General features: G+C 35.1%; 1 pseudogene; it reads left to right on the top strand.

Annotated features, from left to right (window-relative positions):
* Nucleotides 1–15,066: 15,066 nt before the first annotated feature.
* On the top strand, nt 15,067–15,986 carry LOC143649350 (olfactory receptor 7A10-like; annotated as a pseudogene).
* Nucleotides 15,987–16,917: the final 931 nt, after the last annotated feature.

Raw genomic sequence — 16,917 nt, 5'->3', positions numbered from 1 at the left:
TCTGTGAGAACTCAGTAGACTCACAATCAAATGTTAGGGAATTCAAAAATAGAGCCACACAAAAACAGTCAACTGGCCTTTGACAAAGGGCAAAAGCAATTTAATTGAAAAAGTATGATCCCTTCAGCAAATGCTATGGAACAATGGCATACACACATGCAAATTAGAAAAGGAACTTAACGAGGCATTGTATACATTTCACAAAAATTACTCAAAATGAATCCTGCACTCAAAATTAAAATGCAAAGTATAATACTTCAAAAATAAATCACTCAAGTAAATCTGATAGCCTGTACTTTGGTGATGAGTTTTTAGAAATAGCACCCGAATCATGATTCATTAGACAAGTATATTAATAAATTGGAATTCATACAAATATAAAACTTCTGCTCTGTGAAAGACACAATAAATTATTTGTATACAAATACACAAAGAACTCTTAATGCCCAGCAATAAGAAAGGAGACACCTAGTTAAAAATTCGACAAAAATTCTGAACAGAAACTGAAATGAAGAAAATATAAGCATGGTAAACAAGCATGTGAAAAGATGTTCAGCATCATTTGTCATTAGGGAATTGCAAAATTAAACTTCAGTGATATAGAATACCAAAGGAACAGTACAGACTCTCATTCACTTCTAGTAAGAAACCAAAATGGTGCAGCCAGAGGACAGTTTGGCAGTATCTAGAAAAACTAAGCATAGTATAACCATTCAGTCCAGAAATTGTGTCTTTATGTATACAGCTAATTTGAAAACTTAAGTCCACACAAAAACTACACATGAAGATTTATAGCACCTTTATGTATAAACTGCAAACTCTGAAAACAACCAAGATGTCTTTCAAGGTCAATGGATAAACACTCTCTGCTTCATCTGTAAAATGAATATTATTCAGTGATAAAAATAAGTGATTCCTCCACCTTCATAAGTCAAGGATGCATCTTAAATGATTATTGATAATTAAAACGTGTGAATCTAAACACACTACATAAGTATAATTTCAACTGCATGACTGGAAAAGTCAAACATAAAAAAGAATAGAGTAATCACTGGTTGCCAAAAGACTGGGGAGAAGGAAGGAGGGTTGAACTGGTGAATCACAGAGCAATTTTTAGAGCAGGGAATCTATTCTCTATAAAACAAGACTTATAGACACATGACTTCATGCATTTGTTAAAACACTAGAATATGCAAATAGAAATATATGCATGTGAAAGATTCATTGTCAAGATAATAGGATACCAGGATGGAATGCAAAATGTAACAAAGCAATCTAACTGTATTACAAGTGTATGAAACACCCTTACTGAAATGATGAGGGAACAAGGTGCTGGAATGTTAATACTGGATATGACTGGAGTGTGGAAAATGAATGGGACAGAAACCGGGTATAAGCACAGTAATCTAGTGGATAAAATTCATCTCACCAGAGTGTGGGTTGACATTTCTATGACTTCCATATTGGAATAAAGCAATTAAATAGATGGATGGCCACTGAGTAGAGTACATTTCCCACTGCAGAGTGGGTGGTTAACCATAAGCAAGGGAAAGAATCTAAATTGTTTTATTTCATAATGGTTTAGAACTAGATATGTTAGCATGAGTATCTTAGTATATATAGAGGGCTACATGTAGACATATTTATAGATACGTGTACATGCACAACTTGGCAGGCACACATATATTTCCTTACTCTGTCCCTGGAGAGCACTTACAAGTCTCAGTAACAAGGAACAAATGTAGTGTCCAGACCTTGGTTTTAAACACCATTCTTTAATAAACATTTCTTTGGAGAAATGGCTGAAATATGTAAGAAGAGCCTGGGTCATCTTGCACTACCAGAAATTAAGTAGGTATTAAACAAAGCCCTCAAGGATGGGGATAAATCAAAGAGACACAGAGCACTGATGAAAGACATCCCATTGCCAAATCTAAAATAAACTGCAGAACAAAATAAATACTGTAGTATTTTGTCACAACCTGAAGTATAAAATAAATGCCATGAGACTATAATGACTTAAGTAAATGACTTAATATATGAATAAGAAGACAAAAATTTCCCATACAGAAGCATTCAAATGATTTATATAGATGCTGCTCTCTCAGGAAGATGAAGTTAATTACCACTCCTAAAGTCTGTCTTCACATATTAATGCCCTTCCAAAGGTGGTATACGGAAAAGCAGGGGAATGAGGAACTTTGAAGTGGGGAAACCTGACAAGCATTGTTGATGAACATCAACATCAACAGTGAAGAGTCACATTGATGAGATGTACCCTGGATACATAATGCAAAGAAAATAGAATTTTATTTCTGGTGTCTTCCACCAAAACCCATAATCCCAGTCTAGTCATGTGGAGAATATCATACAAATCTCAACCAAGGGACATTTTACAAAACACCTGATCAGGGCCCCTGAAAAATATTCATGTCATCCAAAACAAGCAGAGTCTGAGAAACTGTCGTTTATAACAAAGAGACATACTGTGGTATTTTGGTTGGAAGATCTTCAGAATAGAGGAAATTGGATGTGATATTCTGGAAACTGTCTCTACTATCCTCTCAGTTTTTCTGTAAGTCTCATGCTGTTTTTAAAAATTACATTTATTAAGAAGTAAAATTGTTAGTGAAATGCAAAAACCTAGGAAACAACCTCTGACCTTCATTCCAGATGTGATTACATGCCTTGGAAAACAATATGACTCTGCTGTAAAAGTCATATTCATCACCCATTAGATCAGAACAGAGATACCAATTTCATTTAATAAGTGAAGTAATTAAACAAAATAATTGCTATAAAATGTTGAATATTGTGCTTAGTATATATGAAGTCTCTTTTTATATGCTGTGATTCAACCCCACCCATACTCATTCCCCAACCCTCCAAGCCCATGGCCACTGTGCAATTTCCAGCCTTCATCACTTCTCTAGGAATTTGACAACAGAAACTGATCCAGAATTTCCTGCAGGACAAGAATTTTCATGAACATCACCTTCTATAATCCGTGCTCTGCCTCTCCAGTAGCTTCAAACATAAATATTAATCTTGTGGACAAAACACAAAGCTCTCTGTTATGTGGCTACTACAACCAGCCCAAGCTCAGGTTACTTTTCTCACACCCTCCCTACCATTGTTCATCAGATATTAAGATCTTCTTTTAAACCTAACCACATCTTACGATTTTATTGATCACACATTTGTGTCCAGGTCTTCTTTCTTGATAGATTCTACCTCCATCTCCTCTTGGAAATGCTAATGTAATGAAAATATTCCTCCAGTAAGGCTCAGTTCAATTCTCAGCTCCCTTGGGAAACCTTCATGAACCTCAACTGAATGAGTCCAAATTTTGCATCCACTTCACCAAGACTTCATTTTCCACTTCAGGATATAGCATGTGCCCATTTCTATGTTTGTTGCAGTATTTAGATGTAATCTCTTTGAAATAAACAACACTGTCTTACTCATTTATTTATAATGAGAATAACACTTGCTGTCTATCATGAAGGAATTAATGAATGAGGTTTTTGTTGAATGATTTAAAGAAGAAATGATGAATGTGGTTAAAAAGTTACTTCCATGAAGGAAGCCCATTAGTGTGACTAATGTTAGATCAAAAAGATACGGGAAAGAAGATGCTTTAGTGTATAGAAGATTCTGAGTTCACCAATGCCGAGTCTTCCTTGAATGATGGATGAATTTGGAAGCTATGCTCCCAGGAAGGGCAGGAATAGGAAAATACTCATGAGGTCTCTACAAGGTGAAAATACCTTTCACCAGAGATTGGTAAACTAGACTCGAGATCATGAAGGCAAAGCATTTATTTATATTTACATGCTTTTTATGAATTTAATTCCAATGAGTCTCATTAATGAAATCTTCTTCGGTCTCTTTGCTCCATAAGACACTTAGCTCTCTGGAGGTAACAAAAAGGAAATGGAGTGCAAACTCTGGTTAATTTTGACCCTTGGGAGATAGCTGTGGATCTTCTTGTTTACTTCTTTTTCCAGCAGACTCTCACCTCTCTTTAGCTGTGGGCTGTAGTACTGCAAGATTTCCCATAATGATTTCCTTATCACTGATTCAGGATAGAGATTCTGGGAGCACTAAAATATCTTTTGTCTTTGATTTCTCTCTTCTGATATTTGATCTGATTTATGGGGCTGCTGTCTCTCAAAAATGCTTCTGCTTGTTTCACTGCTTTTCCTTTCTCCCCAATAGTTAGCAATATCTGTTCAATTCACTCAATTATGTATTTCCACTCATTCAACAAATATTTATTCAGCAATACTGTATGGTAGTTACTAAGGTATCATCTGATAGTGAAGAAAGAGTAATATAGTGTGCCTCCTGTCAAACAGCAAACAGTTATGGAAATAAATAAACACAGCACCCAATGGTGGCTCTGAAGTTCTGGTGAAGTGTAATTCCATAAGAGTGAGAAGCAGCTTATACATTTCTACTGAAATGGATCCTGGGACTCTGACAGGGATTATGTTCAAACCATAGATTATTTTGTTTATTATTGTCACCTTGATAATATTAATTATTTCCATCCAAGAAAACAGGTGTCTTGCCCCTTTTTCTTTGGTCATCTCTAAATTCTTTCAACAATGTTTTCTAGTGTTCAGTGTACAAGTGCCTCACATCTTGAATTAAAGTTATCCCTAGGTATTTTATTTTCTAAGGCTGTGTGGATGAATTAAAAAAAAAAACTTCCCTCTAAGAACTATCTTTGCTGGTGTAGAAAACACAACAGATTTTTTTTCATATAATCTTGGAGCTTGCATTTGGCTGGATCCATCTATGAACTCTAAGAATTTTCTCCTGGATGATTTCTTATTTTCTATATAAAGGTCATGTTGTCTGTGAATACAGACAGTTGTACTTCTTTCTTTCCAATTTGGAGGCTTTTTATTTCATTCATTGCCTAAACTTACAGTGCAATACTGAATAGGAACAGTGAAAACACACTGTTTTGTTTCAGACCTCAAGCAGAAGGCCTGGTCTCTTTCAGCTTTCAGTATAATATTGGCTGTGTTTTCCTAAGGCTCGAACTGAGATTCTATAAGGGTTTCATGCACTAGGTTTGCCTTCCTGGAACATATAATTCCCAGATAATTCCCAGGGAAAATAAATCCTAAAAGCCAGAGAGACCAGCCTCTCCAAGATTGTTGATGAGTTACATTCCCCTAGACTTTGGGGTGGACACATCTTCTCAACATGAAAAAGGAGGGACAAGCATTCCCCAAAGATCCCTGTAGAATGCAAGAAGGATTAAAAGAGAAGAATGAGATATGACAGAGAAATGGGATTTAACAAATGATATGGCTGTTGCATCACTTTATTAATACTTCCTCTGGCCACCAGTGTTTTGGAGCATCTAGAAGGAGCAATCTGAGATGATGGAATGGAAGCCTGTGACAAACTTTGGGATCTCTTCTGTAACTACGTGTTGATGTGTGCTTTGAAAAGTATTGCTTTTGTCTTTCTTTGCTTTGTATATATGTTATATTATACAATAAAAGAAGACTGAAATATTTAAATAATTAAAATATATATTGGCCGTGTTTTTATGCTTTATCATATTGACAAAGTTACCTTCTACCTTTTTTCTGAGTGATTTTGTAGTGAAATGGCAGTGATTTTTGTCTAGCACATTTTCCTCATCAATTGAGAATGTGTAATTTTTCCCTTTCATTCTATGAATGTGTTGTATTACACTGATTGATTTTCATATGTTGAACCCTTTGAATTTGTGAGATTAATCATACTTGGACACAGTAGATCATTTCTTTACTATTCTGTTTAATTCAAATTTCTAAAATCTTATTGAAAATTTTTGCATCTTTATTCATAAAGGCAATTAGTCCTTAGTTTTCCTTTTTACTTGTGTCTTTATGTTGCTTTGGTGTCACAATAATGTTAGCTTCATAGAATTAATTAAGAAGCATTTGTTCCTCTTCAATTTCAAAGTCCTTCACTAGTACTGGAATCAATTTTTCTGTGAATGTTTGATGGGATTCATTATTGAAGCTATCTGGTCCTGGACTTTTCTTTATTGTAGTTTTTTGATTACTGATTGAATCTATTTATTATAGATTTGTTGAGATCTTCAATTTCCTCTTGAGTCAATATAGGAAAGAAGAATTTGTAGCAAGTTGTCCATTTCTTCTAGATTATCCAGGTTGTTGGCATGCAACTGTTCATGTATTCATTTCTGAAACTTTTAACTACACAATCTATTAATAACCTCATTTCATTTTGGATTTTAGTAATAGGCTTCCTCTCTTTCTACTACTGAATCACTCATACACCCCTTTCTTCTTTTTAAATATAAGCACCCACACCTATAAATCATCCTCTGAACATTGATTTATGGCATCCCATAATTTCTGCATGCTGTGGTTTCTTTTTCATTTGTCTCAAGATATTTCCAGATTTCCACTGTGATTTATTTTATGACCCTTTGATTCTTTGAGTTTGTTGTTTAACTTCCAAGTATTTGTACATTTTCTGTTACATTCTCCTATTGATTTCTAAGCCAAAAACAGCAGAATACATATTTTTCTGCAGTACTCATGGGTCATTCTCTGGGATATGCCAGATATTTGTTAACAACACGAGTCACAATAGATTTAAAAAATCGAAATTATGCAATGCATCTTCCCTGACTAGTGGAATGAAACTAGAAATCAATAAGAGAATGAAATGGAAAATACACAGATATGTGGAAGTTAAACAACAAATTCCCACAATCAAAGGGTCAAAAAATAAATCAGAGTGGAAATCTGGATATATCTTGAGACAAATGGAAAGGAAACCACAGCATACTAGAAATTTTGGGATGCAGCAAAATGACTGTTCAAAGGATGATTTATATCTACAGATGCCTACATTTAAAAAGAAGAAAGATCATATATCAATAATATAATTTCACACCTACAGGAATTAGAAAATATGAAGAAATTGAATCTAAGACCAGTGGAAGGAAGGAAACAATAAATATTAGCATATTGGTGTTCAATGAAATGAAGAGAAAAACAATGGAAGAAACCATTGAAACTGAATGTTGGTTTTTGGAAAAGATGAATAAAATTGCAAATGTTTAACCACACTGAAGATAAAGAAATAGATGGAGTGCATTACTAAAATCCAAAATGAAATGGGGTTATTAATAGATATTGTAAATTAAAAGGTTTAGAAATGAATACTATGAACATTTGTATGCCAAAAATCTGGATAAACTAGAAGAAATGGACAACTTGTTACAAATTCAACTTTCGTAAATTGATTCAAGAGGAAATTGAAGACTTCAAGAGATGTTGCTTCCTATTGAAATGGAAGTCAAAGGATATTAAGGAAAGAAAGAAAGGAAGAGAGAGAGAGAGAAAGAGAAGAGAAAGAAAGAAAGAAAGAAAGAAAGAAAGAAAGAAAGAAAGAAAGAAAGAAAGAAAGAAAGAAAGAAAGAAAGAGAAAGAAAGAAAGAAAGAAAGAAAGAAAGAAAGAAAGAAAGAAAGAAAGAAAGAAAGAAAGAAAGAAAGAAAGAAAGAAAGAAAGAAAGAAAGAAAGAAAGAAAGAAAGGAAAAGAAACAGACGAGTACGAGTTCAGGAGGTCTGAAGCTTAATTTAACAAACAACAGTCCACTTTATTCTTATCCAGATCCTGCTTATATGCTGGAGGGTGACAAAAGCCATGCATGCAGTTCTTGAGGGAACAGAGAGCTTATCTTTCAGTGCTCTCTTCTTTCATACTTAACATAACCGTTAGAGGTAAACATTCTCCTCCTCCCAGACTGCTCTACATAACAATCTCCACAGTTTACTGCTGCCATCCTGAGGCCAGCTGCTCCCAGCAAATTCTGCAGGTCTTGTTTTAACCCTTGGCTCCTACAAAGAGACCCTTTATAAATAAAATAATTCAATCAGTAACAAAAGCCTACCAAATAAGAGAAATCCAAAACCAGATAGCTTCAATAGTGAATTCCATCAAACATCACAGAAAACTTGATTCCAGTACTACTGAAACATTTTGAAATCGAAGTGGAAGGAACTCTTCTAACTCATACTATGAGGCTAACATTATTGTGACACCAAAACAACATAAAGACATAATAAAAAAGGAAAACTAATGCCCTGATGAATAAAGATGCAGAAATTTTCAACAAAATGCACGCAATTTGAATCAAACAGAATAGTAAAGTAATTATCCACTGTGACCAAATGGGGTTGACCTCACAAATGCAAAGGTGTGCAAAATTTTTAAAAAATCAATGTAATACACGACATTCACAGAATGAAAGGGGAAAAAAATCACATAATCTCAACTGATGCAGAAAATGTGTTTGACAAAAAACAATGCCCATTCATTATAAAATCACTCAGGAAAGCAAGAGTAGGAGGTAACTTTGTCAGTACAATAAAGGGCATTTATATAAAACCACAGATAATATATATTTTAGTGTATAAAATAGCATATATACAAAGTAAAACAAGAAAAAGCAGTAATTTTGAAAGCACACTTCAACAAGTAGTTACAGAATAGATCCAAGAATTTGTCATGTGCTACCATTCCATCATCTCAGATTGTTCCTTCTAACTGCTCCAAGACACTGACAGCTAGAAGGAGAATTAATGTAGTGATTCAGTAGCATTGTCACTTGTTAAATCCCATTTTCTCTATTATACCTCCTCCTTCTCCTTGAATCTTTCTACCAATATGTAGGGATCTTTGGGAAATGTCAGTTCTGTCTTTTTCATGCTGAGAAGTGGTGTCCACATTAAAAGATAGGGAGCTGTAATCTATTGATAACCTTGGAGAGGCTTGTACCTCTGGTTTCCAGGATTTATCTGACCTACAAACCCTCTGGGAATTATAAATTCCAAGAAGGCAAACCTAGAGCATGAAACTCTGATAGAGTCTCAGTTTGAGCCTTAAGAAATACACTTAATGCTACACTCAAAGCTGAAAGAGTCCAGACCTTCGCCTTGAGGTCTGAAACAACAGAAGGAAGTGCATTTTCACTATTGCCATTCAGTATTGTGCAAGAAGTTTAGCCAACTAAATTAGGCAATGAAATGAAGTAAAAGGCATCCAATTGGAAAGAAAGAAGTGCAACTGTCTGTATTCACAGACAACATGACATTTATGTAGAAAATAGGTATACATCCAGGAGAAAACTCATAGAGGTCATAAGTCAATCCAGCCAAATGGAAACTCCAAGATTGTATTAAAAAATATGTTGTGTTTTCTATATTGGCAAAGATAGTTCCTATCTGGAAGTTTCTTTTTAAAATTCATTCAGCACAGCATTAAAAAACAAAATAACTAGGGATAATTTTAGCTCAATAGGTGAAGCACTTGTACATGGAATACTACAAAATGCTGCTGAAGGAAATTAGACAGGACCTACATAAATATCAAGACACCTGTTTTCTTGGATAGGAATAATGAATCTTATTAAGATGTCAATAATATCAAAAGTGATCTATAGTTTGAACATGATTCCTATCAGAGTCCCGGAATCCAATTGAACAGAAATGGAAAAGCTCATCCTCATTCATATGGTATTACACTTCACCAAGACATCAGTACCACAATCAGGTGCTGTATTTATTTCCATGACTGTTTGCTGTTTGACAGGAGGCACAATATATTACTCTTTCTTCATTATCAGATGATCACTTAGTGATTACCATAGAGTATTGCTGAACAAATATTTGTTGAATGACTGAAAATCAATAATTGAGTGAGATGAACAGACATTGCTAACTAAAGAGGAGAAAGGAAAACAAGTGAAACAATTGGAAACCTTGTTGAGAGAGGGCAGCCTCATAAATCAGATCAAATATCAGAAAAGAGAAATCAGAGACAAGATACTGTAGTGCAACCAGAACCAGTGATAGGGACATCATTATGGGAAATCTTGCAGCCAAAGAGAGGTGAGCTCACAGAAGGAGACCACGGGGCTAAGAGATGAACATGAAGCCCCAAAACTTTCTCCAGAGGGTCAAAACTGGCCCGAGTTTGCATTGCATTATCTTTACCTCCAGAGAACTAAGTATCTTAGGCAGCAGAGAGACAAAATAATGCTTCATTTATGAGGCTCATGGAAATTAAATTCATAAAAGCATGGAAACATAAATGCCTTGCCTACACTATCTCAAGTCTAGTTTATCAATCTCTAGTAAGAAAGAAACATAATTTTGCCTTCTAGAGACCTCATGAGTATTTACAATCTTCCTGTGCTTCCTCAGAGCAGAGCTTCCAACTTCATCCATCTTTCAAGGATAACCTGCTTTGGTGAACTCAGATGCTTCTTTGATAATTTCAGGGTGAATCACAAGTCTGGTAATGAGTGTGGGGAATGTTTTAAGAATCCAGGACCCCATTTCTTGGGAGTAACTTTAAGGGCATCAACAAGGATAACACAGAGAGATAATCGTCCATAGTCCTGCTCAGGTAAAAAGCTGGTGGTTGACAGAGACGATGAGTACACTAAAACATTTTCTTTCCCGTTTCTGTTTCATGGATTGTTAGTCACACTCACAGACTTCCTTCATGGAGATGTCTTTTTAACCATATTCATCAATTTCTTCTTAAAATAATTCAACACAAACCCTTTCATTAATTCCTTCATGGTAGGCACTAAGTGTTACTCTCAGAATAAATGAATGAGTGAGACAGTGTTCTTTATTTCAAAGACATTACATCTAACTACAGCAATAAACATAGACATGAGCAAATGAATATTCTGAGGTGGAATCTGAAGTCCTGCTGAAGTGGATCCAAAGTTTGTACTCATCTGTTGAGGTTCGTAAAGGATTCCCAAGCATGCTGGGAATTGTACTAAGCCTGGTAGGAGGAATATTTTTATTACATTAGCAATTCTAAGAGGAGAAGAGGATATAAACCCACCAAGAAAAGAAGATAGGGACGCAAATGAGCGATTGGCATATTTTTAGGGTGTGGTCAAGTTTAGAAGTAGATCTTAACATCTGATGAACAATGTTAGGGAGGGTGTGAGAAAAGCAACATGAGTTTGGGAAGGGTGTCAGCAGCCAGATAACAGAGAGCTTTGAGTTTTGTTCACAAGATTGATATTTATGTTTGAAGTTATTGGGGAGTCAGTGTAGGGTTTATCAAAGGTGATGTTCAACACAATTCTTGCCCTGCAGAGAGTTCTGGATCAGTTTCTTTTGTTAAATTCCTGGGTAAGTGATGAGGGCTGGAAATAGAACAGTGGCAATGGGCTTAGAGGTTTGTGGAATGAGTATGGGTTGGGTTGAATCATAACATATGAAAATATTCTTCGTTAATACTAAGCACAATGTCAGACATCTTATTGTCATTATTTTTTCTTAATTCTGTCAATTATTAAATGAAACTGATATTTCTGTTCTGATCTAATGGCAGATGAATTGAGACATATAGCAGGGCCACATTCTTTTCCAAAACATATACTCACATCTGGAATGAAGCTCAGAGTTTGTTCCTAGATTTTTGCATTTCACTAATAATTTTACTTCTTCATAAATCTAATTTTAAAAAAACAGTGTGGGGGTAGTGCAATGGTGACTCAGTGGCAAAATGTTGTCCTGTGCCACCCACGTAAAAACAAATAAATAATTAAATAAATAAATCATTTTAAAAAGCAGTGTGAGACTTATAGAAAAACTGCAGTGATAGTAGAGACAGTTCCCAGAAAATCACATCCATTGTTGTTTATTCTGAGCATCTTCCATCACAATATCATATTATATCTGTGTTTTATAAATGACAGTTTATCAGATTCTGTTTTTGATAACCTGCATATTTTTCAGTGGTGCTGCAAGGTATTTTGTAAAATTTCCCTCAGTTAGAAATTGTTTGGTGTTCTCCTCATGATTAGACTGAGATTATGGGTTATGGAGGAAGACACCAGAGATAAAATTCTATTTTCATTACATTATGTATCCAGAGCACATCCCATCAATGTTGCTTTTCACTGTTGATGTTGACGTTCATCAACAGTGCTTGTCAGGTTTCTCCACTTTAAAGTTCCTCATTTTCCTGCTTTTCTATATATCTCCTTTGAAAGGGGATGATATGTGAAGACACTGTAGGAGCAGAAATCAACTCATCTTCTTGAGACAGAAGTATCTACATAATCTTTGCATGTGTTTGCATGGGAGATTTTTGTCTTACTCATAAATTAAATTTTTCATTAATCTTTATAGACTCATGACATTTATTTTGTACTTTGGCTTGTGATACAGTACTTCTTTATTTATTTTGTTGTGAGGTTTATTTCAGTTTGGGTGATGGGATATCTTTCACAGGTGCTCTGTGTCTCTTGGATTTATGCTGATTATTGAATGCTTCATTTCAGTACCTACTTAATTTCTGGTGCTACAAGATGCTCCAGGCTCTTTCTGTATATTTCTATTCCAGGTCTAGGGTCAGCCATTACTCCAAGGAAACTTTTATCTAAGAATAGTGTTAAAACAAAGGTCTGGGCACTATGTTTGTTCCGTGTTACTAGGAAATCTAGGCACTCTCCAAAGAAATAGTAAGAAAATATATGTTTGTCTGTCAAGATGTGCATATGCAAAGACCCATAAATATGTCTACATGTAACTCTCTATATATATTAACCTACTCATTCTGATGTGTCTCACTCTAAACGTTGCTAGGTAGAACATTCTGGGGTCTTGCCTTTGCTTATGGTTAACCATCCACTCTACACTGTGAAACGTATTCTCACCTGACATCATCTACTTAATGGCTTGATTCCAGTGTACATGTGCATATGTGATAGATTTATCAACCTATTATAAAGGTGAGATAAACTTTATCTGTTAGATTACAGTACTTATGCAGTTTCTGTCTCCTTTATTTTACTGACTCCATTCATATCCAGTATTACCAATTCAGCACCTTTTCCCCTCATCCCCTCTGTAGGTGTGTTTCATACGTTTGTAATACAATTAGATTGTCTTATCACATTTTGTGTTCCATCATGGCATTCCTATTATCCTGAAAATTAATCTTTTTTTATACTAAGGGTTACACTTTGTTTTATAAAGTTCAGTTTAATAAATACATAAAGCCAGGTGTCTATGATTTTAGGATTATAGAGAATACATTCACTGCTTTAAAAAGTGCTCTCTGACTCACATACTCAACCTTCCTTCCCTCTCCCCAATCCGTTGAAACCAGTGTTCTTTCTACTGTGTCTATTATTTGGACTAATCCAGAAAGTCATATAATTGACATTGTATGTATGCAGGATGTTTAGACTGCTTTGTTTCAATTATCAGTAATCATGTTACATGTATGCTTGACTTTTTTGACTAAAAGGAAAATTCATTTTTATCACTGAGCAATATTCCATTGTGTAGATATAGTTGAATGTTTTGAACCATTGACCTTAAAGGACATCTTGGTTGCTTTCAAATTTTGGAGATTACACAAAAAGCTGCTATGGAACATTCACATAAAGATTTTTGTATGGATTTAAGTTTCAAATCAGCTGGATACTTAAGGGCACAATTTCTTGACTGAATGGTGAGACTAAGTTTAGTAGGCTAAATACTGCCAAGCTGTCTTCTGGCTGCAACATTTTGAGTTCTCACTAACAGTGAAGGACATTCTGTACTGCTCCCCATTATCAAAAGCTTGTGGTATTGTCAGCGTTTAGGTCCTCAGGTATTCTAAGAGGTGTGTGATGGTATATCACTGCAGTTTAACTTTGCAATTCCCTAATGACAAATGATGTTGTGCCTATTTTCACATACTTATTTTGTCACCTGAGTATCTTCTTCATGTCCATTTATGTTCAGATTTTTGCCCAGTTTTTTCATTGGGTGTTATCTTTCTTATGGATGGATGTTAAGGGTTATTTGTATATATGAATACAAGTCATTTATCAGTATTTAAGTGATTTATCAATATCTATCATAGAGCATAAGTTTCATACTTTAATGAAATCCAATTAATAAATGTCCTTCTCTCATGGATCATGATTTGGGTGCTATTTCTAAAAAACTGATCACCAAAGCACAGGCCACCAGATTTTCTTGAATGCTTTATTCTAATTTTGAGTACAGAGTTCATTTTGAGTTAATTTTTGTGAAATGTATACATCTGGCTACATTCTTTTTTGTTTTCCACCTGCATATGCCATTATTCCACAACATTTGCTGAAAAGATCTTATTTTTTCCATTAAATTTCTCTTGTCCTTTTGTTAAAGGCCAGTTGACTGTACTTGTGTGGGTCTATTTTTGAGTTCCTTAACATCTGTTTCCCTGTCCACTGAGTACTCACAGATTAGTTCATGTGTCTATTTCACCAACACAACATGGTTTATTCATTGTTTCTCTATAGTTAGACTTGAACTCAGGTTGCATTCGTTCTACAACTTCGTTCTTCTTCAGTATTCTCTAGGTAATCTAGGACAGTAGTCTTTCCTTATGAACTTTAAAAAATATTTTGTTGAATATCTACAAACTAACCACTTGACCTTTGGAATGTCATTGAGTTGAAAGTATGGATCAGGTGGAGAAAAAATGGCATAATAAAAGTTTTGATCTTTCGACAATACAGATGGAAATTTTTTTCTTTATTTTAAATGTTATTGTAGTAATCTGTATACAACTCAAATTTCTCATTGTAGCCTTTTTCATAGTGTAATTTAGCAATATTGGTGACAATAAAAATATTGTGCTACCATCACCAAAATCCATGTCTCAACATTTTCATCACATAGTGGGATCTAATTTAGCAAATGGTTTTATATTGAAATAAAGTCTAAGAGCATTTGAGGTGGAACATATTGCCTTGGTAAAAAGTTGAAAATTATGGACAAAGATGGCTTGTTACCAATAACATCAAGGAGAAACAGGAGCATGGTTTACCCTGACATTTTCAAACCAAGGGCACCAAATCTCTACATAATTAATAAGAAATAATCAAGGCAGTATATTTGCAATACAAACCATAGCATTGATCTTAATTTTCTGAGAGTTACTTGTATCTAAACCTGCCATACACTGGTCTCTGTTCCAGCAGTTTCATGACTTACATGGATTTAGAGAATGAAACACGTGTTTCAGAATTTAACCTCCTGGGACTCTCAGAAGACACAGAAGTGAAGACCCTCCTATTTGCTCTGTTCCTGATGATGTACCTGGTCCCTCTCATTGGGAACCTGTTTATCGTCCTGGCCACCATCTCCAATGCCCACCTGCACACGTCCATGTACTTCTTCCTTGCTAACCTGTCTTTTTTCAGACATCTGTTTCACCTCCACCACTGTCCCAAAGATGCTGGTGAACATTCAGACAGAGAGTAAAACTATAAGTTATGGAAATGGCCTCACTCAGATGTATTTTTTCATGGTTTTTTCAGGATTAGATGACTTCCTCTTAACTGTGATGGCCTATGATCATTACGTGGCCATCTGTCACCCACTGCACTACATGGTCATCATGAACCCCAGACTCTGTGATCTCCTTCTGCTGGCATCACAGATGTTGAGTTTACCGAATGCTCTTTTGCATGGCTTAGTGGTTTTATGATTGATTTTTTGTACAGATTTGGAAATTCCTCACTTTTTTTAAATTTACTGAAGTAATCCAACCTGCATGTTCTGACACCTTCCTCAATGGCCTAGTGATGAATATTGCAAGTGGAATTCTGGGTGGTATTCCATTCACTGACATCCTTTTCCCTTACTCTAAGATTACATGCTCTATTTTGAGAATTTCATCACATGGAGACAAGTATAAAGCATTTTCTACCTGTGGGTCTCATCTTTCAGTGGTGTCCTTGTTTTATGGAACAGCCTTTGGAGAGTATCTTAGTTCTGCAGGTACACAAAACACAAGGGCAAGTACAATTGCTTTCATGATGCACACAGTGGTCACTCCCATGCTGAACCCCTTTATCTATAGTCTTAGAAACAAGGACATAAAGCATGCATTGAAAACAATTTCCAAGTGAGAAAGTCTCTCCTTGGAAGGACGCATTGCCTCAGGTTTAGAAATTTACTCTTTATTAACAGAGGTTAAATACTGAGAAATGTAAATAAATTACTTTCATCAGTGTAAATAAAGGTAATATGCTATTTGCTTTATTATTAGAACTTTGTCTCTACTTTTAATCCATGAAAAAACCTTGTTTATTCTGTTTTTTAAATCATATGACATCTGGGAATAATTGAATATTCAGTGGTAAATGTTTAATACAGGTCATTATGGACATATAAAATCATTGTGATTAGTGGAAGGGTGGAAGTTTATTGCCTCCCTGAAAGCAGAAATAAACTGTTCCTGTGTTAGATGCTTTTGGTGAAAACCATTTGTCATTTCAAATGGTGTATACCAGATGCCACGGTTGCATTAATCAGCTTTTGAAACAGGGCACATCCTGGACTTGAGTCACAACGTGATGAAGTTTCAATAAGCCACATCCATCTCCATCCATAAATTTTCTGCTGTAGAGTTCCATAAAAGGTAGGTGAGGATACAAGAGACATTACAGCCCCTGATTCTTCAATCTTTGATGGGTTTACTATCATTGGATTTCTTTCAGGGATGCAGATTTGCTCTTTAAGAATTATTTGCATAGGCAGGGACATTTTTTGGTTCTTTTACTTGCACTTCCTAGAATCATAGGCCTCCTTTACCAATCCTGAAAAGAAATTTGGGTCATTTTCCCATTGCCAACTGTCTTTTTTAACCATTTAAGTAAGATATTAGGTAATAATATCACGGGTTTTTGTAGTTGTCCTATGTTCTTTCTGAGATAGAATACCACTAATACTTTCTTCATCAGAGCCATTTTGACAAATTAGAGTGATATTTTGAGATGAGAGATTACTCTGATGTAATGTCCAGTTAGGGAAAAGAAAGATGTGGTCATTTATTTAATT

This window comes from Tamandua tetradactyla, chromosome 11 (assembly GCF_023851605.1).
Source record: "Tamandua tetradactyla isolate mTamTet1 chromosome 11, mTamTet1.pri, whole genome shotgun sequence".
NCBI classification, from domain to species: Eukaryota; Metazoa; Chordata; class Mammalia; order Pilosa; family Myrmecophagidae; genus Tamandua; species Tamandua tetradactyla.
This window is presented reverse-complemented; position numbering and strand designations above follow the sequence as displayed.